General features: G+C 41.7%; 1 long non-coding RNA gene across 1 annotated transcript; it reads left to right on the forward strand.

Annotated features, from left to right (window-relative positions):
- The first annotated feature begins 2,678 nt into the window (after window positions 1–2,678).
- On the forward strand, window positions 2,679–16,757 carry LOC149455117 (uncharacterized). Its single transcript, XR_016314094.1, has 4 exons — window positions 2,679–2,833; window positions 2,917–3,008; window positions 3,879–4,006; window positions 16,127–16,757. It is a non-coding gene; the product is annotated as an uncharacterized LOC149455117 (long non-coding RNA).
- The last annotated feature ends 7,451 nt before the right edge of the window (window positions 16,758–24,208 follow it).

The raw sequence follows: 24,208 nt of genomic DNA on the forward strand, positions 1-24,208 counted from the left end.
ATGAGAAGAAGAAGAAGAAGGATGAGAAGAAGAAGAAGGATGAGAAGAAGAAGAAGGATGAGAAGAAGAAGGAGAAGGATGAGAAGAAGAAGGAGAAGGATGAGAAGAAGGAGAAGGATGAGAAGAAGGAGAAGGAGAAGGATGAGAAGAAGGAGAAGGAGAAGGATGAGAAGAAGGAGAAGGATGAGAAGAAGGAGAAGGATGAGAAGAAGGAGAAGGATGAGAAGAAGGATGAGAAGAAGGAGAAGGATGAGAAGAAGGACAGTTCTGTGACAGTTTCTGTCTATTTCTGACAGTTCTGGGACATTCACTCCATACAGCTGTTTCAACCGCTGTATGGAGGGAATGTCATGGAACTGTCAGAAATAGACTATTAATGACAGTTCTGGGACTGTCCTTCCATGCAGCGGTTGAAACATTGTATGTATTTGTTTCCATAAATGGATCCATTTATGGAAACAAATACATACAATATTTCAACCGCTGTATGGAAGGACAGTCCCAGAACTGTCATTAATAGTCTATTTCTGACAGTTCTATGACATTCCCTCCATACAGCGGTTGAAACAGCTGTATGGAGTGAATGTCCCAGAACTGTCAGAAATAGACTATTTATGACAGTTCTGGGACTGTCCTTCCATACAGCGGTTGAAACATTGTATCTATTTTTTTCCATAAATGACATTCTGCAAATACACTTAGAGGAGCGCTGCAGATACACTTTTTGCCGGCTTGGAATTAATCTTATTTTCATCCTACTTCTTCTTCTTCATCCTCATCCTCATAAGAAGAAAAAGAAGAAGTAGGATGAAAATAAGAATAATTCCAAGCCGGCAAAAAGTGTATCTGCAGCGCTCCTCTAAGTGTATCTGCAGAATGTCATTTATGGAAAAAAATAGATACAATGTTTCAACCGCTGTATGGAGTGAATGTCCCAGAACTGTCATTAATAGTCTATTTCTGACAGTTCTATGACATTCCCTCCATACAGCGGTTGAAACAGCTGTATGGAGTGAATGTCCCAGAACTGTCAGAAATAGACTATTTATGACAGTTCTGGGACATTCCCTCCATACAGCGGTTTCCGGCAAAAAGTGTATGTGCAGAGTTCCTCTATTCTGCAGATACACTTAGAGGAGCTCTGCAGATACACTTAGAGGAGCTCTGCACATACACTTTTTGCCGGCTTGGAATTATTCTTATTTTCATCCTACTTCTTCTTCATCCTCATCCTCTTCTTCTTCTTCTGAGGATGAGGATGAAGAAGAAGAAGAAGAAGAAGAAGAAGTAGGATGAAAATAAGATTAATTCCAAGCCGGCAAAAAGTGTATGTGCAGAGCTCCTCTAAGTGTATCTGCAGAGCTCCTCTAAGTGTATCTGCAGAATAGAGGAACTCTGCACATACACTTTTTGCCGGCTTGCAATTATTCTTATTTTCATCCTACTTCTTCTTCTTCTTCTTCTTCATCCTCTTCTTCTTCTTCTGAGGATGAGGATAAAGAAGATGAAGAAGAAGAAGTAGGATGAAAATAAGATTAATTCCAAACAGGCAAAAAGTGTATGTGCAGAGCTCCTCTAAGTGTATCTGCAGAGCTCCTCTAAGTGTATCTGCAGAATAGAGGAACTCTGCACATACACTTTTTGCCGGCTTGGAATTATTCTTCTTTTCATCCTACTTCTTCTTCTTCTTCATCCTCATCCTCAGAAGAAGAGGATGAGGATGAGGATGAAGAAGAAGAAGAAGAAGTAGGATGAAAAGAAGAATAATTCCAAGCCGGCAAAAAGTGTATGTGCAGAGTTCCTCTATTTCTGACAGTTCTCTCACAGCTTCTTCACATGTACAGTGGTTGAAACATCTGTATCCTAAATGTAAACTAATAGATACAATGTTTCAACCGCTAAACATGTGTTCCTTCTGTCAGAGAACTGTCAGAAATAGCGGAGATCACTGCAGGGACACTTTTGCCGGCTGATCGGGAAATGTTCGATTCGCGCACCCGAAGTAGGCAAAATTTCGGTTTCGCCGCGAATCGAATATTTCCTGAAATTCGACTCGAATTCCGGTTCGCCTGGTTCGATTCGCTCATCTCTAGTTGTCATTAAATATATTAAAATTAAAGTGATGCTAAAAAAGAGAAATGTACTATAGATCAACTTACAGTCAAAAGTAGTAAAGTAAAATAGAAACAGAAGCTAATTTGTAAGGTTTTATCTGGCTGTGCTAAAATCACTCTATAAATGAAGTACCCAGTTATTTATTTTAACTCTGTAATTTCTTGTAAGAGACCTTGTCTGCACAGGTTGTTCAGCCTCTTGTGTTAGAAAGTAGCATTTTAATACACTCACTATCTAGCACATCAGATGATTATATCTAACCAGATAAGTTCTCTATGTTGCCAGACTCTTCTTTATATAATTAGTGCTTTGACTACCTGTCACCCCAGGCCAGTTTCATGGATGATCGTGCCTAGCAAAACACCTCTAATGTTGAAGACAGCAATCATAGCGATGTTAATACTGAAACATGTACTTTAGTGCTTTCTGTGATCTGACTGTGGGATAACCATGAAATTTCATTAGTAACAGTATGAGCTTAGATTATTTAACTAGAATAACTACAAAGCTGTTGGTTTGATAGTCAAATATACATTATAATGGTCATGCACATGTTTATCATAAATCTGTGTTAATATTGTAGGGTAGTATACATGCTAAAGAACCCAGTCTCCAGAATGGAGTGCCTTCCGAACATGATATTGTAAAGCTAATTGGTTATGATGGAAACATTCACAAGAAGAGCTTGAGAGAAGATGAAATCCCTGTTGCTCATGAGGTTAGACCATATATCAAATATGCAGTGATTATGCCATTTTTTTAATTTTCAGTAGTCTGATTACATGTGTTTATCGTCAATAGAGTGCTTTACAAGCTAGCAGGCCAACCACTCCAAGATCTATGCAAGCTTTTCAGTCCTTGACATCTCTGGAACAACTGGAGAAGAGACTTTTGTGAGTACATAAAATTTGAGATTTCAGGTTTATTATATAACAAGTTTAGAGTATGCCCTTGGTCATAGGGCGATACAAAAGGAAAAAAAATTGTTGGGGAAAGGGTAAAGAAATAAAAATTGGTTAAAATTGTCCTAAACAGTTTTTTGTAAATAAAGCACTGCAAATAGCAACACTATTTAATTAAGTCATTTAATGCTGAATATAAGGAAAACAACTAAGTACACAATTGAAATACACATGGGAGCTGTACTACAATCATTGGTGTTTTTAAAGCGGAACTTCACTCTCTCAATCAACATGGACTATTTTTATTCCTTACACTGCTAGCCTTAGTCAACAGATAGGGAAAGTACATCATATTTACTTGTTTTAAACTTTTTAAAAAATTTTCTTCAGTTACTTCCTGGTTTCCATGCCTAGGCAAATGATGTCATACATCTCAGGAGTCTTCAGGAGAGGTTTTCACAGCTAAGCACATCCTCCTGCCTGCATGCGTGAACTAAGGGCAGATGAATTCAAGAAAGTAAATGCTACATGAAAAAAGATGGTCATGTCCAGAAATGCTAGGGGGTATTTTTCAAAGTGATTTCTGCCAAATATAGCATGGATACATGGATGGATGAGTGAGTTTGCTTTGAATATTAAAAAATAATTAAATAGTATTTTTTGGTTTGTGTTTTGGTTCAGATTCAGTGTAGTTCCACTTTCATGTCTGCCTGGAATACAGCTTTAAAAACTTCTCAATGTCTGTTTCACTGAAACAAATAATTTCTCTTTGCACTTCGTAATGAAACAAGCCTGCAAAATGTGCCTTCTTCTACAAAGTGCTTAAGAGATTCATTACATACACTCTTTTTCCCCTAACAGAAATGCAGAGATGAGGGCTCAGAAAGCTGAAGAAAGATCTGAGAATCTGGACGAGCAATTAAAAGCAGCACTGCAGAGGATACAAGAGCTGGAAATCAAATTCCAAGAAGACGAAAACAAAGCAGAGGGTATGAAAAATAATTCTGCATATCTCACATATAAAATTGTATACTGTATCACCACTGTACATTTCCTAAAATATCTCTTGAAAATAAACACTATGGTATTCTTTCAACTACTTGATATGATTTTTCAATTTAAAGTATACCTATGTCCAAAACTTTTGTTCTTAGTTTAGGGTAGAGTAGGGAAGGGCTAAAGCTGAAGTCAAGTCCTGGCTTCCCTCCAAACCCTATCCCCTCTCCCCACCAAGTTGAAGGGGATTATTACATCACAATGGTGCCATTTCTATTTTTACATGTCCTGGGCTATTCATTATTATTATTATTATTATACAGTATTTATAAAGCGCCAATAGTTTGCTCAGCGCTGTACATTACAAAGGGGGACAGAACATGTGACAGAACAATACCAATACAATGCAAAACATGAGGGGATCGAGGGCCCTGCTCTTTCGAGCTTACAATCTAGGAGGGAGGGGGTGGTGGCACAGGAGGAGATAGCTGTGGGGGATGGAGTGGTAGGAAAAGTGGAGGAGGTCGGCAAGTTAGCAGGGGGTGGGGTAGGCTTCCCTGAAGAGATGGGTTTTCAGGGTGCGCCTAAAGGAGAGGAGAGTAGGTAATAATCTGATGGGTTGGGGCAGGGAGTTCCAGAGGATGGGTGACACCCTGGAGAAGTCCTGGAGGCGGGCATGGGAGGAGGAGACCAGGGAACTAGAGAGAAGGAGGTCTTGTGAGGAGCGCAGTGTGCGTGCTGGGCGGTACTTGGATATTAGGTCAGTGATGTAGTTCGGGGCAGTATGGTGGACAGCTTTGTACGTCAGCGTTAGGATTTTGAATTTGATCCGTTGCGCAATCGGAAGCCAGTGGAGGGATTGGCAGAGGGGGGTGGCGGAAATGGAGCGGTTGGAAAGGTGAATGAGTCTGGCAGCCGTATTCAGGATGGACTGAAGCGGGGATAGCCAGCGGCGAGGCAGGCCAGTGAGGAGGGAGTTGCAGTAGTCGAGTCGTGATATGATGAGGGAGTGGATGAGCTGTTTAGTGGTTTCTGGGGTTAGGAACGTGCGGATTTTGGCGATGTTGCGGAGGTGGAGTCTGCACGAGTTTGTTAAAGATTGGACTTGGGGCTGGAAGGATAGGTTGGAGTCCAGAATGACACCCAGTACTCTGGCCTGCAGGGCGGGTTTGATGGTAGCGTTGTTGGATGTGACAGAGAAATCAATGGGGGGTGGTGTCCGGGCTGGGGGGAAGACAAGAAACTCGGTTTTGGAGAGGTTCAATTTAAGGAAGTGGAGCGACATCCAGTCTGATATATCACTCAGTAGGTGTGTGATTCGGGCTGAGACCAAGGGGGTGAGGTGGGGGTTCATTATTCATTCAAATAATGAACCGGACTTCAACTTCAAAAATAAATTCCCTGTAGTTTTTGCTGTTTCTGTCCCTTTGGAGAGATTACCCCTCACTTCCAGTCATAGGGATGTTACAGGAAGTGAAAGGAATTCTCTTCAAAGAAAATATAATTTCCAATTTAGACAGTTGTCACAGGAACAGATGTCCTTTATTAGAATATATTTTCCACCTTATGTTCTGTTGACAACTCTAAAATTAAAAATTTCCCACATTTTGTTGTCTCTGTGACAGTAGTCATCAGGGCAAATAGAGTAGTGAATTCCCCCCAAGGCAGGCACAGTAAAAATAAAAACTTGACAGGGATTCTTATCGCTTCCTCATTCTAGAACAAAAATCTTTGGCTGTACATACACTTTACGTTTACACTTTCTAAACTAATAAGTTTATTTTGGTTTGAAAATAGTGAGTAATGCAACTCACAACAATCTATCCATAACTGATGACTGTCACAATGTAACTGCCAGCTAAACACTGCTTATTTGTCAAGTTATCAAGCTGTTTCCTATCATTTAAACCTCAGATTCAGGTTTGGCTGCCCCTCCACAGGAGTGGTTGTCTTCCCTGCACCCCCTTCCTTTTATTGGAGTGCCACTATGTTAAAAAAAAATTCTATATACGTACCTTTTTCAGCTGTTTTCCGTCTGATCACATGATACTTCAGGGCCTCTTCTTCTTCGGGTCTTCTCTGGCAGCGAGCAGTCCTTATTAATGAGATTATTATCCTGTGAGCCCAAGGCAGCTGGATGATTTCTCTTGGGACAAGTGGTTGACAGACTGGACTTATAGGAAATGGGTTGACTGACATTGGGTGTCATGGAACCTGGCAGATGAGCAATGCTTGATAACAGAAAGAATTTACTTTCTTGTCTATTGATTGACACATGAGTTCTTAATTGGTTGGGTTATACTGCCTCCTAAAGGAAAAATGGACACGTAACAAAAAATTATTTTTGCTGGTGTCCTCAGGAGAGTTAAGGTATTTTTCCAGCTCTGCTGTTTGTTTAGAAGATTTCTCTGGAAGAATTTTCTACTATCAAGGGCTTCTGGTAGATTCAAGTCATATATATTAAATCCTGGAAATCCCTCCAGTCAGCCAACAGTACTGGTAGTTTTGTGCTAGATATTTTGAAATCCTGAAAGTCACACCAGTTAGAAAAAATGGTAGATTTTTTATAGTTATATAAAATCCTGGAAGCATCTCAGTTCAGACAAAGAGTGCAGGTTTTCTCAGGTTTAAACAGTGATCTCTCTGTGAGTGCCCTGCAGTTGATGACAGCCTGTATTGGTTCCAGTTACTACAGTTCTCTACTATTCAGGTCAAATCAGTATTGTCTGGGGATTCCTTACGGAGCACATTGACCAGAGCTGCGGCAGTTCACCTAAGCTCATCTCTGAAGGCTCCATGTTATGTTGCTAGGTCATATGCCTTGTTAAGGAATTTTTCCTCTTACTCATTATACATTCCTTCTACAGAAGTTGCTAAAATTCTTTTGGGCAGTATGTGATGAAAATACAATTTTACTCCTTTTTATCCTTCTGTACCTCATTTACTGTATATAGGTTTACAGCTGGGTATTGTGTTTTTGACTACCTGTTAATATGGTAAGTTTAACTGTCTCCCTTTGCTTTTATATTAAGCTGGTATAAACCCCTTCTATTGCTCTTCAAAAGAGTTAATGGGCATTTTCTATTGTGCTATGCCTCAGTGGCAAAACAATTAAGTACAACTACCATTTGTATTTTCCATATTTTGTCATGTAGTCTAGGACTTGATGGTGAATTTACAGTGGGTTCATGCACCTGCTTCTTCTTGTCTGTTGGTTTCCTCAGGCTTAGTGCTCAGCAGCCAGGCTCATATCTTAAGCACACAGTACAGGACACTGGCTTGATATTCATAAACTCTGGGTTACAGGCTAGTACCTTCAAATGATTGGACACTGGAAAAGCTTTTGAAGACATGGCCCCTGGGCTTCCCCCTATAACGCCAGTTTCTTGTTTGTGTCTTAAGCTGATGGCCATTTTCTTCCTATGGAGAAATCATCATTAGCTTACTAGTTTATAATTTTCAGATTTTTCAATCAACTCTTCATTATCTTCTAATAAAATACATCCAGATTGGTACCTCAGTAAAACCTTGGGAGCCTTACCTAGACCCCATGCCTCCGGGATTGGCCTGTAATGTTGCTTTGGGCACTGGATCCTGCTTGAGTGCTCACCTTGGCACTTGGTGCAACATGTGTAGTTAGCCCGAGGGAGCTAAACTTGTCCAGGGCCATTATCCATCTCTATGGAAACTAGACCCTGAAGACCGCTTCGAGGTTATGCCCACCATGATGGGCAAAGCCTGGACTCCATATAGTGACCAACAACATGGACAGAGTCATCCTGTTTATTGGACTGTTGCTGTAATAGCTTTGTTATGTACAAAATGTATATCTTGAATAGTATCTGTTTATATATTAAAACTGGGAATGTGCTTGAAACCTATTTGCCTATACAACGTCTTCAAACTTGGCTCTAACACGCCACCATTCAGTCACTCAGGTGAGTGACTAAGTGTTACATCACACCACTGAGAAGTTGTATTGTATCCGTCGCACTCCTTGCAGGCTCTCCTACATTTTGTGTGTGTTTCCTCTGGGTCACAGTCTTCACAGACTTGTGGGTTCAATCAGTAGTTTCAGAGGGGTTATAAAATAGTTTCAAACTCTATGCCCTCACTGCTCTCTTCCCTCAAATCAACCAAAATCTACTCAAGAACACTCAGATTTGCTGAACGTCCTAAACCATGTGTTGTTCTGGGAAGTGGAAGTTCCAGTACCTCTGGAAGACAGGTTAAAGAATTCTACTCAAACCTGTTCATGGTAACAAAACCCATTAGGGGTATACATCCTATTCTGGATCTAAAAACCCTAACAAGTACCTTCAAGTTCCAATGTTTCATATGGAATCTACAAGGCCAGTTATTGCCTCTCTGAAACAAGGGGAATACCTTGCATCCATAGACATCCAAGATGCCTACCTGCATATTGTTATTTATGCACCTCATTAGCACTTTCAGCACAAATCAGTAGGAAATAAACACTTCAAGTTTGTCGCACTGCCATTTGGCCTATCTCCTCCTCCCAGAGTATTCATAAAGGTGCTGGCATGTCTTCTTCTCCTCTTAAAGTCACAGGGTATCTCAGATGGCCTTCTCAAGGACTCATCTCCCTTCCAACTATCTGCAAACATCCTCAAGACTATTCAGATACTTCAAGATTTTGATTTGGAAATTAACTTTCAAAAATCCACTCTCCAATATTTCCTTTGCATGGACTACTTCGACCTTATGCTAGACACAGTCCAAGAAAATGTCCTTCTTCCAGAAAACAATCTGATCCCTCTCAGATCTCACTCTTTGGCCTTAAGGTCAAAGAGACCTCCCTCTGTGAGATTGTCCATGAAAGCTCTGGGTCTCATGGTGGCATCCTTTGAGGATGTTCCACTTGCCCAATTCCATTCAAGGCCTCTCCAACACAACATCTTGTTGGCATATAACAAATGCTCCCTCTCTATGTTTCTATGAAAGCAAGGAACTCCCTAGCTTGGTGTATTTCCAACCCAGCTTTGACAATGGGGGAAGTCATTTTTACCATACCAGTGGAAGGTGCTAAAAACAGATGCCATCCTCTGTCTGGGGAGGAGAGTTCTAACCTTTCACGGTTCAGGGTACATGGTCACCCAAGCTCCCTGTTAACATCTTGGAGCTCAGATAAAAATTACTCTGCACCGCAGGACCTTCTTTAGGGATACCCAGTCAGGGTGCAATCAGACAACACCATGAGTGTGGTCTACAGCAATCACCAAGGGGTACTACAGGTCATGTAGCCTTGAAAGAAGCAAGCCTCATTATCTCGTGCACAGAGCAACACTGTCCAGCAATCTCCATTGCTCACATCCCAGGAGTGGACAATTGGAAGGAGCATTACCTCCATAATCAATGCCTGGACTATCAGAAATTGGCCCTTCACTACAACATCTGCAACCTGACATGCAGGAGATAGGGACTCTAGACATGGAAATCCTGGTCTCCATGTTCAACAACAAGTTACCTTTGTTTATTGCCAAGACCAAGGATCCTCTAGCACTGGAATCAGATGCTCTGATATTTCCCTGGGCTCCTTTCAGGATAATTTTGATTTACCTCCAGTGTGAAAGCTGCCTTGATTACTCCACAAAATAGAGCAGGAGAAGAAACCAGTGATTCTCACTGCACCACACTGGCCCAGTAGCACCTGGTACACAGACATACTCAGACTGACCCCTGGCCTCTTCCAAACAGGCCTGATTGGTTGTCTCAGGTCACCCTGTTCCATCCTGCTTCTCAGTTACTGGCTTTAACAGCATGGCTCCTGAAGCCCATGTCTTAAGGAACAGAGTAATCTTTGATTCAGACATACCCACATTGCTAAAAGCAAGGAAAGACACTTTCAGAAAGATTACTATTGTATCTGAAAGTCCTTTGCCTGGTGTGACGACAGGTACCCCAGAGATTACTCTGTACCTCTCATTCTGGCCCTCCTACAATTGGGAATTGACCTTAAGTACCCTTAAGGGACAGATTTTGGTTGCTTTTTATTTTCCAAAAACCTCTGGCTTCACTTTCCCTTGTAAAAATTTTTTTTTCAAGGTAGCTCTTGGATTAATCCTCTATTATAGCACCCTATGCTTCACTAGGACATCAATTTAGTTATCTTTGCCCTGCAGAAACCACCCTTTGAACTTATCAAGGAACTTTCTTTGGATGATCTCTCCTGAAAGGTAGCCGTTTTGGTGGGTCTCTGAGTTAGCATCTGTCTCCTGAAAGAAGACATTCCTTTTTCTTTACACGAATAAAGTAGTTGCTCTTCCAAGAGCGTCCTTTCTTTCTAAGGTGGTGTCAGCCTGCCACCTCAGTGAAGACTCTGCTGTCTGGAAAGATGGACTCCTTAATTGTCATATGCTCAGGACCTCACAAGGGACATCCTGCTTCAAGATCTACCATTGCTAGGTGAAAAGACAGCTCATCTCAAAAGCTTACACCCTAAAGGATAAAGTACCTCCTTCACTAATATGTGCTCACTCCACAAGGTCGATAATCGTTTCATGGGCAATCTAACATCACACCTCTGTTGCCCAGCATTTTGTTTTTTTGATCAGGAAAAGTTTATTGATGCTAAACCAATAAAATAAAACAGTACAGAAAACAAAAGTGCAAGTCGTTACATGAAAAAGCAGATATCCATAAGAAAATCAGGGAAGTATATCAATTAAAATATAAGGTCTACATTACACAATCAAGTATATAAAATATGGATTGACTGATCTCATAATCTTAGGGTTGTAAGTACAGGTTGACTATCAAATAATTAGCATTAATATAGATAGCATATGATAGCAGGTCACAATATACTGTTATACAAGGCATGTCCAGTAGGTGGTACAGTGCAGAAGAATGATTTTTATATATATCCCCTTGAGTGTTGTCATCACAGGTGGAGGACTGGCCCAGCCACCTGTCCCAAATTTTGTGGTATTTAGCTGGACACCCTCTATGCATATACAGTGAGTATAGAAATAATCACCACCACCCTTTAAAATAATCACATTTTGTTGCTTTGCAGCTTGAAATGAAGAGAGACACAGTTTTTGTTTTATCTAGCTGTATTTACTGTGTAACTTGTAACATCCAAGTGAAATATGTAACACCAACATGTCAGAAAAAAATCAGAAACAGAAGTTGGAAAAAGGATCACTCCTCCTAAAAACGTATACTCAATCAGGTGTAGCAAACAATAAACTGAGTGGCAAGGCAAAACATCTCCGGGACAAAGCTGTGGACAGGCACAAGTCAGGAGATGGATAAAAAAAAAATTAAAATGCTTTATCAATGCCTAGAAGCACAGAAGTCTATTATTAAGATGTGGAAGGTATTAGGTACAATAAAGACCCTCCATGGATCAGGATGTTGCTCCAAACTGGATGAAAGAGGTAGAACAAGACTGGTCAGAGAGGCTACCCAAGAGGCCTACAGCAACTCTGAAGTAGTTGCAGGAATTTATGACAAAGAGTGGTCACTGTGTGCATGTGACAACCATATCACAAATTCTCCAGGAATGTGACTTGTATGGGAGGGTTGCAAGAAAAAAGCCACTCCTCAAGGCCACATACAGTCACGACTGAGATTGTCCAAAACGAAACTTTAAAACTCTGAGGCCACATGGAAAAAGATGTTATGAGCAGATGAGACAAAGATTGAATTGTTTGGCCTCAACAATAAACAATATGTCTGACGGAAATCCAATATAGATCACCATCCAAATAAAACAATTCCTACAGTAAAGCATGAAGGTGGTAATATCCTGTTATGGGGGTGTTTCTCTGTAGCAAAGACTGGAACACTTGTCAGGATAGAAGGAAAAATGGATGGGGCAAATTCTTGAGGAAAATCTGCTGCCCATTGCCAGAAAGTTGTCAATGGTAAGAAGGCTTACCTTCCAACATGACAATGTCCCAAAGCATACAGCAAAAATGACCACACAGTGGTTGAAGGAGAAAAAGGTGAATGTCCTTATATGGCCTAATCAAGTCATTCAACATATTTTCATTGGGGTTTAGTCTGAGCTCTGAAGACTGCAGTCCACAAACAGTCACCATCGAATTTAACAGAACTTGAGCAGTTCTGCAAAGAAGAGTGGGCAAATATTGCAAAGTCGAGATGTGAAAAGGTAGTAGAGACATATCCCAAAAGACTAAAGGCTGTAATTAAAGCAAAAGGTGATTCAACAAAATACTGACACAAGGGGAAGGCCTGGACTAGCCATAGGGCACAACGAGCACTTGCCCGGTGGGCTGGGGCCACATGTCCTAACAAAATCTGATCCGATGTAGATCTTCTCCAACCATGGCTTCCCTCCTCTCTCTCCCCTGATAGTCCTCCACCTCCAGGGGCTGGGGCCCTGCTGAGCGAGCCCCAATCAGCTCCAGCTGCGGTTGCTCCATGACAGCTGCAGGGCTGGCCCGCTGACATTACAGAGTTGACTCTGAAAGGGAAGAGCAGGAATGACGGTGGACTGAGAGACAGAGGAGTCCAGGTACATGGACGTTGTCACCGTGGGGATCCCAGCCTTCCCCACCACTGCCAAAGCACAGCAGGCATGGAGCTCCCACATGCCGGGGAACATGTCTTCGCTATGGATAGCGTCACAAAGAAGAGAATCCGCAAGGTAAGTCAGTGGGACTTCCCTTCTTCCCCTGACTTCTGAGCAAGAGTCTGTGTGACAGTTCATCCCTATAACTAGGCTGATGACTCACCCCTTTTTAAATAAAAGATGATCACTTGATCCCTCCCTCGGCTTCTTTTATACAAGAGAAGATTTCCTGATCCCTTGGCTTATTATTTGTAATTTGGTTAAACAAATGGGCTGCTCAGTCTAAAATGCCCATGCCTATTTTTTGTTCTAGTCCAGGACTGCACAAGGGGGTGAACCTTTATCCAACTCAGTGATTCTGTTTTTGTGTTTTTTGTTTTTTTACTTTTTTTCTGACATGTTGTTGTTATGTCTTCCACTTGGATGTTATGAGTTGCACTGAGTAAATACAGCTGGATAAAACAAAATCTTGTTTCATCTCAGGCTACAAAACAACAAAATGTGATTATTTTACAGGTTTTAAATGGGGGGGGGGGTGATAATTTTCTATACCCACTGTAGATAAAGTTTTTACACAGTAGTGTAAGATTACCAGCAGACAGCCATTCCTGTATGGTTGGTGGTAGTGCCCTGAGCTAGGCCTGAGCTATCAGCAATCTGGCCAGGAAAAGGGTTTGTCACTGTCTGGGTTGGGAAGAAGACCAAGAAGGCATTGCTTAGAGCAGAGAGTTAATATGAAGCCCATTCAGTCATGTAGAAACCAGACCACTTGGGATCAATATCCTTGAATAGTAGGACACGACCCTACAGTATCAGGTGGTAGAAAGTGCCACTAGCTTCACCAAATCTGGGACATTATGGAGTTAAATAGGATCTATGCAGGATATACAACTGAGTGAGGCGATCAGATAGTTTTGGGGAGGACAAAACTTGGACATTGAAGGGTTAATTCACAGTGTGAGTTTTGGGGCTTACACTGTAGGAGTTTCTCCTTCCTGCTGCTGTGCCTGCATCAGAATTTGGCTGACAGTACTTTCATGGGTAGGTTTTTGCCTGGTATATCTTTGTTCAAGATACCATTGATTTTTACTCCATGATTCAGGCCATAGTACAATCTCTAATGTAAATTTTCCTGTTCGTCTGGATTGGAAAGGAGGGAGTTGGGGGGATTGTACACACTCAGGGCCTATCTAACTGCGTATATGTTCTGAATTTTCTATGTACCACCCGAGCCCTGCAAGGCTTTTTTGGGTTGTTGGTTGAATTTTTTTGTTGCTGTTATTTTTACTTTTTAAGGTAAGAGTTTTGCTATTAAAAATCAATAAAAAGAAATTTACAAAAATCCTCCTGTTCATTCCCTTGTGACTTCATGGGATCTGAATCTAGTAGCCTTCTCCTGCAAAGAACATTTTCTTGTTTTGCATAGGGGCAAGGTGGTGTTGAGGCCCAAGACGACTTTCCTGCTTAAGGTTGTTTTTGCCATTCACCTCAACCAGAACATTGCTCTCCCATTCCTCTGTCTGGCTCCAGTTGACCAAAAGGAAATTTTCTTCTATTATGTGGATGTTGTTCAGGTTGTCAAAGTCCATCTCTCAACCACTTTAGAAAGATTGGCTCATTTTGTATTCCAGATGGACCTTATAAGAGTGCACTGGTTTCTTGATCCATCCATCTTTAGATGACTTCAGCAAACCGATATCCAAACTTTTGGTCTTGAGGATTAGGTTTCATCCTTTCCTCTCAAGGCACACTCTACTAGATCTTTGAGTGCTTCTTGCTCTTTTCAGAATCATCTAACATCCCAGTTTGCATGGCGTAGAGCCAGTCTTCTGTTCTTGTTTCTTAAGTTTTAACAGGTGAATATTCAGGCCTAATCTGATGTCAGCTTTGGGCATTAGGTCCTTCAAGCCGCTCTTTGAGCTGCAAACAGTTCCAAGTTTCCTGTAGTATGTTCGTAGGCCTGTCTGCCTTTGTTGCTATTTTGCCCACCCCATCTATTGGAATGCTCCTCCCCTCTGAGTACAAAACTGTTAATTTGCTACAAAATGTAGGTGTTGATGGTTTTGAGCTGAGTTATCTTGTGCTGGCCAACAAATATTTTTGTTTCCAGTGTTAATTTCTCCTGTAAGCGGCAGTATAACTTGTCTAAGTATTCTAAGAATACCTGTTTCCATCAATGGAATCCAAGAAAAGATTTTATGGTAAGCACCAAAATCCTATTTTGTATGGGGCAACAGCACCATAAAAAAGGTAAATATTGCAGCAAGGGTTACTTTATTTTCAAACATGCCTAACAATAATATTTTTATGAAAACCAACAACTTTCATGGACAACTGTTCTCTCATAGGTTTCCCTCTTAACAGGCTCACCTTCCATCACGCTCTTGGAAATCCTTAAAATCTTGCCTATCCCCACTCCTGTAAAGTACAGTATATGCTGGGTGGCCTACTGGAGGAATTGTAATTTTGGCTTGCATATGCAGAAAAGACAGAACCTGACTGGGAGCCTTTTAAAGAAGAGGTTTTGTGGTGTTTAAAATCTTTGCTGTGCATCATACTAAAGGATTGGGTATAGAAAATGTAAGACTTAAGGTTGCCATACATGATAGAATTTTCTTGTTCAATTCTCTTTTGATTTATCGTCAACTATGTAGTGCAAGGGCCTGCATGATTGCATACAAAATGAAAGTGTTTAGGTTTTACCGCATATTATATGGTTTTGGTAAATCTATAGGGTACGAGAAGATTGTATAATGTATTACCAGCCATAGAAGCATGGGGGGAGAGGCCTAAACCAGTAAAGGATAACTGTATCAATCAGTTCTTTATTAAACTTTGTAGCATGTTGGGGTACGTGTGATCTTTATTACCTCCACTAAAAGTTGAACCTCTTTTCCATGTGCAAAGTTTAAAGTATAACTAAAACCAAGACTTTTTTTAGTTTTGGATAGGGAAGAGGGTTTAGAACACCTTTCAGGTTTTTTTTGCTGGCTGTGCAACCATTAGGGAGATTTACACTCTCTCATTTTGTCCTGTTTACTATTATCATTGAAAGAGAAATTAAAAGAAAATCCCAAACTTTGGGTTGTCCCCAAGAAAATCTTTCAATGGGGGCACTAGTTCTGATGATCCTGGTGCCAAATAGAGATTCTCTTTCTTTGGAGGGATTTCCACGCATTTCCTGTTTTGACTGTGGGACAAGAAGTGAAGGTAAATCCGCACAAATGGCAAAAAAAAAAAGTGACAGAAATGAACCTCCCTTATTCACCTTAACCAAAATGGAAAATAAAATGTTTTGCCTAGTTCTACTTTTAAGCAAGGCTCCAAGGTGCATGAAAAAGAACAATTTTTGATGCCTGTAGTAAACACTCAATACAACATGTTTTTCTGCTACTAGAATGTGAATAATTATGTTGACTGATTGATATGACCATCAAGACCAGTACTTCAGACTCCTTTGATCTTTAGGCAAAATGTACACATCCTGTATCTTTCACCTTCTGTTCTTTGTTTGGTTCAGATATGATAGCAACCTTTTTATTCCTAGAAACCACAGCTGGCAAAGAAGTTATGAATGAAGAAATCCACCCTCCAGCTCCCACCAAGAAGAGACCCAAATCAAGCAAACTCAAACTACATAAATGATTTTCTTCATCACTGACAGTCAGGGAACTATACAAAGAAAACACCATGTATTGCTAATGCATAATTAATAATTTAATAATTAGTCCAAAAAAGGGAACATGTTCACAAGGATAGGAGAGCTGCTCAGGTCCCCAAGCTCAATGTTTAGGAGGAAAGAAGGGAAGTCCCCAGACCCATGTAAGCTCCATGTTTGGACTACCCTAGCTTACACAGGGCTAACTGTGTTTACTCCTCTATAAGCATGTTTACACGAATATAAATGAGTATATTACCATACTAGCAATGAAGAACTTTACTTGTCTAAACACTTAAACAGCTTTACTCACCTATTCTCAGCATTAATCTGGCAGCTTGCACATGGGTGTCACAAGTTCCTGAGTAAACATCATTAAATTATGATGCCTAATGCAAATTCCTAAAGCCCAACAGAACCCCCTCACGATTTAACATGGTAATGGAGTCAGGTCGCATATAAAGTAATAAAGCTGACATTGTAATTTATATTAAAAGGGGAACTTCACTCTCTCAATCAACCTTGACTAGTTTTCATTTTCATACTGCTAGTCTTATTAAATAGATAGGAAAGTATATCATATTTGTTTTAAACTTTTTTTTTTTATTTCTTTAGTTACTTTCTGATTTCCATGCCTAGTCAAATTATGTCATACATCCCAGGAGTCTTAAGGAGGGGAGAAGGGGTTTTCTCAGCTAAACGCACCCTCCTGCTTGCACGAGTACATTCCAGGAAGTACATTACATGAAAATCTGCCCTTATTCAGGATGGCCATGGCCAGAAATGCTAGAGAGTGTTTTTAAAACTAATTTTTTGAGCATAATAAAGCATGGTGGCATGGATAGATGGTTGAGTTTACTTGGAGCATTAAAATGAATTTCATAGTATTTTTGGTTTGTTGTGCTCATATGCAGTGTAGCTTATAGCAAAAGGGTGAAAACACCCTTTGCTTTAGCAATATGGAGTTAGACCACAGCTTTCTCACACAAGTGGAGTTGCTTTCCAACTGTTTGCTCCCCTATTTTTCTCTTTGAACAATGCATCAATCAACTTAATTTTTGCTACTGTATATACAGCCTGGCTGCATTTTGGTAACAAATTGTGAGGGTTAAAATTTTAACCTCTTGTCTGCCACATGCCTATAAACATTCCCTTTGGGCTATATCATAAAACAAATATGCAGCGCTAAGAGTAAAGTGACTATGTGCATAAAGCGCAAGAAATATATTGCGCAAAAATGGTGGAATCCAAGATTGTCAACAAAGTGACAAGTGCAAATGTGAATGGATGAACAAACACCAATAAATAAAGTGACCAAAATAATTGTGAACAACTGATAACCATATAAAATTATAAAAGGATCAATGTTGACATACAATAAAGTGCTTCAAAAAAAGTCCAGTGAACTTGTGAATGGATTAGAATAAATACTGATCAATATGATACTCCAGCACTTTTAGTGACATAAAAGTTTGGTGAAGGTGACTTCTTGTGGCAAAGAAAATGAAGTGCGCTTGCACTCACCAGAAGCGCACGTTATATGCGCATATCATAAATATAATCTCCGGAGGGGACCCTGGTGGTAATCCATGGATCCGGTCACAACCTGAGGGGGAGGGGGGCTCCAATGGCGCACACACTCCGGAAAGCACTCCAGACCTCGCAGCAAACCAATCCAGCACACAGGGATAGTTCCTTATATGAATCCAGCCACTTTGCACCTTTTGTACCAAAAGGCACTACTCCACCTTAAATGGCTGTTCTGCCCCATAAACAGCAGCAAACTGCACAAAGTCCTCAATCTTCACAAAACCATCTTTGTCTCGATCCAGTGCATCAAATACAGCTCGGAGATGGGCCAGCTTGTCATTCACACAAGGAGAGTCATTATCCAAAGCAAACGCCAAAAACGAGTCACCCTCTCCAAATGAGAAGGGAGCAGAGGCTGAATCCTGGGAATCGGCAAGCTGGTGGTAATCCCATGGAAGCACCTGGGTAATTTCCAAGGGAGAGGCTGCGCAAGCTTTTCAGTTTGTTCCATTGAAAAGCTTGCACTTTCTTGCACAGACTCTCCCTTAAAAATTACCTGTCATCTGGCTGCTCAGTGGCGATCAGCGGACCAATCATCCACTGATCAAGCAGATCCGCTGATGGGTCCGCCCCCTGTGAAAGGGGCCTAAGGCTTGCCAGGTTTGGTATCTATTAACAGTAGTTGATGTAACCCCATCTTTTAGATTTTACAAAAATGGCATTAAATTGTGTTTGTTGGCACTAAAATTCATTTTAGTGTATTTTTTCTGAAAGTATGTGTTTTATTAACAATAACTTGCACAAGTCGCAAGAGAGGGGCTTGTAAAGGTACGTGATGGCCACATCCACTGTGGGGATTGACCACACTTTACCCATTAGGATTTTGTTGGAAAATAATCTCCAGGCAAGGCACATCTCCATACAGGACAGGCTTAACTGGCATGTGAACCAGAAAAGTCTTAACTGATGTTGGGAATTTAGAGACGCCATATTAGAAACCTTTGGGTAAGCAGACTCAGGCTGCTCCAATGCTAAACAAGAGTGTAGCTTCAATCAGTGCAGCAATAATCTTGAGTTTTGGAGAAATTTCTGCAGCAGGCATTTCATCCTAAGAATTCCCAGAAAGCAAAGATTATTTCTAAGCAGATGTCTGGCTACTGGTACTGTGTCTGGCTCAAGCGTAAAGCCAAGGACTGAAGCCAGAGGGAGAGACAGGAGGAGGAGAACCATAACCCCTGTAGTCTAAGGCAGAAATAAGGCCAAAACGTCTACCAATGAACCAACTGTGGCAGATAACTCATCTCTGGCTGGCAGGAGGACCCAAAGAGAACTAAGAGTGGGAATAGGGGAAAACTTAAGAGGAGAGTATACATGGGCCCTAAATTAATGTACTACAACCCCCAACATAGCTAAGGACTGAGCCTGAGCAATTGAGCCATCTGACCCCCTATCTTATGATGTATGAATAAAATTAAAATGTCCCCAATGGAGTACTCACAACTTCCACAGCAGTGATGCTAGGAAAGGGGGGGTGAACCAGAGTAATTTTTTGAATGCAGTGGCTCTGTGTTCTGTAACATAAATTAGGCCCCACTGTGGATCTGCAACAAGGGAAAGCCATGCCACACTGTAGCCATGGCCACATATACAGTGAGTATAGAAAAGGACTGCTCCCTCTTTAATATAATCACATTTTGTTACTTTGCAGCCTGAAATGAAGACAGACAGTTTTTTTTAAATGGTTAGCACTTCCGCCTGGCAGTACTAGGGTCATTGGTTTGAATCCCAACCACATCACTACCTGCCTGGAGTTTGCATGTTCTCCCTGTGCCTGCGTGGGTTTCCTCCAAATACTCAGGTGTCCTCCCAAATTGTAAAGACATGTTGGTAGGTTAATTGGATCCTAGTATGTGTATGTATGAATGTAAGTTAGGGACCTTAGATTGTACGCTTCTTGAGGGTTAGGGACTGATGTGAATGTACAATATATATGTAAAGCGCTGTGTAAATTGATGGTGCTATGTAAGTACCTGAAATAAATAATATCCAGCTGTATTTACACAGTGGAACTTATAACATCCAAGTGAAATATAGAACACCAACATTCACATACACTCAACACAATCATTTAAATTAAATAATTTTTTTTCCTTTAACTACCTTCCGCCCGGCCTATAGTCAAATGAGAGCCAAGTGGTGGCACTGTTATTCCGGGAGTATATGACTCCTGCACGCCCTGATCTGTCTCGGTGACAATTTACTGTACCGTGCTGGTCCCAGTACCATGTGATCACTCACATCGATCACATGTCAAATGTACACAATGAATGGCTTCCATTCCATGATCTGTGTGATTGGTCACAGTGATCACACGATACAGGCAGGGCCAATTGCAGTGCACCTGTATCATGTCATAGCTGTGGCCAATTACAGCTATCACAATTTTTTATGAATGGCATCCATTCATGTGCCATTATGCACAAGGAAGAAGAATGAAAATTATTACAATGTTTTTTTCTTACATAGTGTCACCAATCAGTATCCCTGATTATTGCCACCACCTGAACATTTCATTTATGTAAACATAACATGATTCATTTTCTTCATTTTCCAAATAATTGTGACAAAAAAATTACAATTTCAAAAACTCACCATGCCGCTTATTAACCACTTACCCTCCTGAGGATTTACCCCCCCCTTCCTGACCAGGCCTCTTTTTGCTACTCGGCGCTGCACTAATTCAACTGATAATTGTGCGGTCATGCAATGCTGCGCCCAAACGAAATTTATGTCCTTTTTTCACACAAATAGAGCTTTCTTTTGCTGGTATTTGATCACCTGTGCGCTTTTTATATTTATAAACAAAAAAAGACCAAAAATGTTGAAGAAAAGCGAGATTTTTTTACTTTCAGCTATAAAAAATATATAGTAAACTCAAAGTTAGTTATAAATTTAGGCCAACATATATTCTGCTACATGTTTTTGGTAAAAAAAATCCCAATAAGTGTATATTGATTGCTTTGTGTGAAAGTTATAGCGTCTACAAACTATGGTATAGATACTGCAATTTATGCCATTTTTTTGCTATACAGCACTGCGCTAGTTTAACGGACAATTGCGCGGTCATGCAATATGGTACATACCGTATTTTTCGCTCCATAAGACGCACTTTTTTTTGCCCAAAAAAGGGGGGAAAATGTCAGTGCGTCTTATGGAGCGAATATAGAGCGGCCGGTCCGGTATTTCCACCGCCGCCGTGTCAGAATACCGGGCCGGCCGCTCAGCTCTGCAGTGAGACCTTACCTGTCCCTCTATCCAGCGGCGCGCTGTCTTCCCGGCTTCTGTAGTGTGCGTGACAGCCGGGCCCCAAGTGTGCATGCGGAAGAAGCAGTGCTCTTTGTGAATGGTAAGGCGGTACCTGGGACACATGACAGATCCCAGAAGCCGCCGGACCAATCACAAAGCGCAGCGCTTCTCGCGCATGCGCACTGGGCATCCGGCTGTCCGACGAGCGCCCACACTACAGAAAGCCGGGAAGACAGCGCGCGGCTGGATAGAGGAACAGGTAAGATAAAAAAAAAAACTCTGCGGAAGTAAGAGCGGGTACCTGTCAAATTCAGGTACCCGCTCCCCCTCCCTCCCCAAAGGTCAGCAGTCATCTCCTGTACTGTCCGCAGTCTCTGGTCATCCCTGTACTGTCCGCAGTCTCTGGTCATCCCTGTACTGTCCGCAGTCTCTGGTCATCCCTGTACTGTCCGCAGTCTCTGGTCATCTCCTGTACTATGTCTGCAGTCCATTGGTTCAGAATTTTTTTTTTCCTGTTTTCTGCCTCTAAAACCTAGGGTGCGTCTTATGGTCAGGTGTGTCTTATGGAGCGAAAAATACGGTAAATTAAATTCAGTCTCCATACAGAAGAGGTCCATCACCTAAGGACTCTAGAAAATATGGAGATCTCAGTGGGGTAGGATTATAGTTGTACGCCCAGGGGGCGTGTTCAAAAGCTTTTTTACTCTCCAATCATCTAAAAGGTAGCAGCCTATAACCCAGGGTCTATGTGTATTTAGCTTGTGCCCTGCACTGTACAATTAACCACTTGAGGCAATTCCGCCATAGTCGCAGGGGAGCGTATGGACTGGCGGTGGCTCACTTCTGCTGTGAAGCCGATCTGCGAGTCCCAGCGAATGGCACCCGCTGATCGTTGGGCAGAAGAAAGGACAGAGCTCTGCTTATGTAAACAAGGCATAGCTCTGTTTTGACAGGTGGTGAATTGAAGGATCGTGTGTCTCTGCAAAGCTGGGAACACAATCCTTCAGTTCCTGCAGTAACAGAGCCAGTGTACGCCAAGCACATGGCTAGGCACACATTTAACCCTTTGATTGCCCTAGATGTTAACCCCTCCCCAATCGGTGTCATTAGTACAGTGATCAGTGCATATTGTTAGCACTGATCACTGTACTAGTGTCACTGGTTCTCACAAAGTGTCTGTTAGTGTTCAAATGTCCACAGCAATATTGCAGTCTTGCTACAAGTCACTGATCAACATTACTAGTATAAAAATAATTAAAGTAAAAAAAGTTCCAGTATATGTTCCATTGTTTGCAGATGCAGAATACATTTTGGCCTACATTTCTGAAAAAAAATTTTTTTGACATTTTTATTGGATGTTTTATAGTACAAAATCTTGTTTTTTTTTTTTCAAAATTGTCGGTCTTTTTTTTTAGTTTATAATGCGAAATGTAAAAACCGCAGAGGTGATAAATACCACCAAAAGAAAGGTCTATTTGTGGGGAAAAAAGACATAAATTTCATTTATGTACAGCGTTGCATGACCATTCAATTGTAAGTGCATGTAACGCAAAAAAATGGCCCGGTCAGGAAGGGGGGTAAATCTTCCAGAGGGCAAATGGTTAAGATAATAGATTTTGATGCTGAAGTCACAAATTGCATATTAATTGCCTTATAAAAGTTTTGTGGGGCTTCAGGACGGGTCATGCACTGACCGCGCGCCGCACGCTCTCGGCCATCTAAGCAAGCAATAGCAGAAAGGAGCGGAGGAGAGACATCAGCGACGGCGTTCCCATGTGGGGGAGACTACAATGCACCGGCGGACAACGGGTGCAACAAGGAGGAAGCCAGCTCAAACTTCTCAGCCGCCCTGATTGGTCCCCTCTCCCACAACAGGCCCCTCGAGCCAAGATGGCGCCGATACAGAAGGAGACGCCACGAGGCAGCGGTCAGCCCTCCAGGCGGCAACAGCTTGCTTCCCCTCCATCTCCAGTCGAGCTAATGGGAGATCCCTTCTCCTCAAAATCCCAGGAGGTTTCCAAGCTCCAACAGTCACTTCAGGTGGGTTGACAGCAGTTCTCTCCATGTCCACAGTCTCTTGAGGGAGATATGGGCAGCTCAGCCTCCCCAGCACCCTCTATGGATAGAAATATGGCAGAATTATACTGAACCAGACTAGCTCCACTGAACAACCTCCTTTGGCACAACCGGTCCCAAACTCAGGGGACGCGGTTCTAATAGCAAGATTTTCCACATTATTACAGCAAGAAGTATCTAAAGCATGCACCGTTATAACCACAGACATTAAAAGAGACTTCCAAGATATAGGGGATAGGCTGGACTCTATCGAATCCAAAATGGATGGCACAATTAAAAAGGTTAATCAGAACTCTAATTTGATCACAACTTTGCAGGATCAACTGGATCAGGCTCAGGCTAAGATTGAAGACCTTGAAAATAGATCCCGACGCTATAACTTCAGGATCAGAGGCCTTCTGGAGTTGAAAGTGGATCTGGAATCAGCGATAAACATCCTGATGCAGGACCTGATCTCAGATATCTCGCCACATTGAATTGGATCGTTTTCACAGGGCCCTAATGGCTTCAAGACCTGATGGTTTACCCAGGGACATCATTGTTAAACCGCATTCTTACAGAATCAAAGAAAAAAATAATGATGTCGGCCAGGACCAGAAAGGATCTCTTCCTACAGGGACACCAGATTCAACTCTTCAATGACCTCTCCCCACAAACCATCCAGAAGAGGCGCTCGCTGAAACCGCTGTTTTCCCAGCTTATGAATTGCCAAATTAAATACCGTTGGTCATTCCCCATACGGCTTTGCTTTACATATAAGGAAAAACCATACTGCTTTTCTAGCCTTCAAGAAGGTGAAGGGATCCTCATGGATCTGGGATTGATCTTGCAGAACTCTCCCCCTGACAGAATACCTACATCTTCCCCCAGACCGGTCTCTCCTTTATGGTCACAGCCCCCAAGATCGACCAATAAAAAGGCTTGGATACCTCCCTGAGTACTGTGGAGGGGACTGCCATACTATGACAGCCGCTTTTGGCGGAATTGTTGTTGAGGATGTTACTAGCCAAGGTTCAGGGTGCATGCGCTTCTAGTATACAGGTTCGGGTGGTGGTGGAG

This window comes from Staurois parvus, unplaced genomic scaffold, assembly GCF_062004578.1.
Source record: "Staurois parvus isolate SC_StPar_1 unplaced genomic scaffold, SC_StPar_1.0 ptg000402l, whole genome shotgun sequence".
Lineage (NCBI taxonomy): Eukaryota > Metazoa > Chordata > Amphibia > Anura > Ranidae > Staurois > Staurois parvus.